General features: G+C 44.4%; 1 non-coding gene across 1 annotated transcript; it reads left to right on the plus strand.

The window, feature by feature from the left end:
• The first annotated feature begins 394 nt into the window (after positions 1–394).
• Positions 395–503, plus strand: LOC136531257 (small nucleolar RNA R71). Its single transcript, XR_010777995.1, has one exon. It is a non-coding gene; the product is annotated as a small nucleolar RNA R71 (small nucleolar RNA).
• The last annotated feature ends 262 nt before the right edge of the window (positions 504–765 follow it).

A 765-nucleotide genomic window follows, 5' to 3' on the forward strand; every position in this document is an offset into this window, starting at 1 on the left:
GAACCAGTTGTCGGTGCTGATGAAGTTGAGGTCCTCTTGGATTTCGGGACAAGAATTGCTCGAATGTCCAACATCTCCACAGACTTCGCAAGTCATGTGGGAATCCATGGCTTTGAGTGTCTCTTGGGCACTCACCTTCTCATAATGTTCCACTCGCTTCGCGAGAAGATCCATCTTAGCTGCAAGCAAGTCAATTTCGTTAATTGAATGCATACCACATTTATGGGGTTGGACTTGATCATCGCTCCATCCTTGGTTGGAGATCATCTTCTCGATCAATATCTTTGCATCTGCAACACTTAGCAAAAAGAATGCACCACCAGTAGCATCTAAATGGCTCCTATCTAATGACACTAATCCATGGTAGAAGTTCTAGATCAAAAGCCAGTCTTCCATGCCATGGTGTAGGCATGCAGAGACATACTCTTGCATTCGATCTTAGGCTTCGGGAATCGATTCATCTACTAATTGTTGAAAACTAGAGATCTTATTGCGCAGAGCATTAGTCTTCCCCATGGTGGAAAATTTAATTAGGAAAGCATTGGAACACTTATCCTAGGTATCTACAGCATTGCGGTTAGAGTAAAACCATTGCTTAGCCTTTCCTAACAAAGAGAGGGAGAAAAGGTGAAGGCGCACTACTACACTTGCACCTTTCACAGCCGTGTTGTAACCCACATCGTAGTCCAATTTCGACATCGACAGTGATCGTCATAGCTTTCACCATCGCTATCTGAGGCCATCTACGGTGTACACTCACACCGC

Source organism: Miscanthus floridulus, unplaced genomic scaffold (assembly GCF_019320115.1).
Source record: "Miscanthus floridulus cultivar M001 unplaced genomic scaffold, ASM1932011v1 fs_311_1_2, whole genome shotgun sequence".
NCBI classification, from domain to species: Eukaryota; Viridiplantae; Streptophyta; class Magnoliopsida; order Poales; family Poaceae; genus Miscanthus; species Miscanthus floridulus.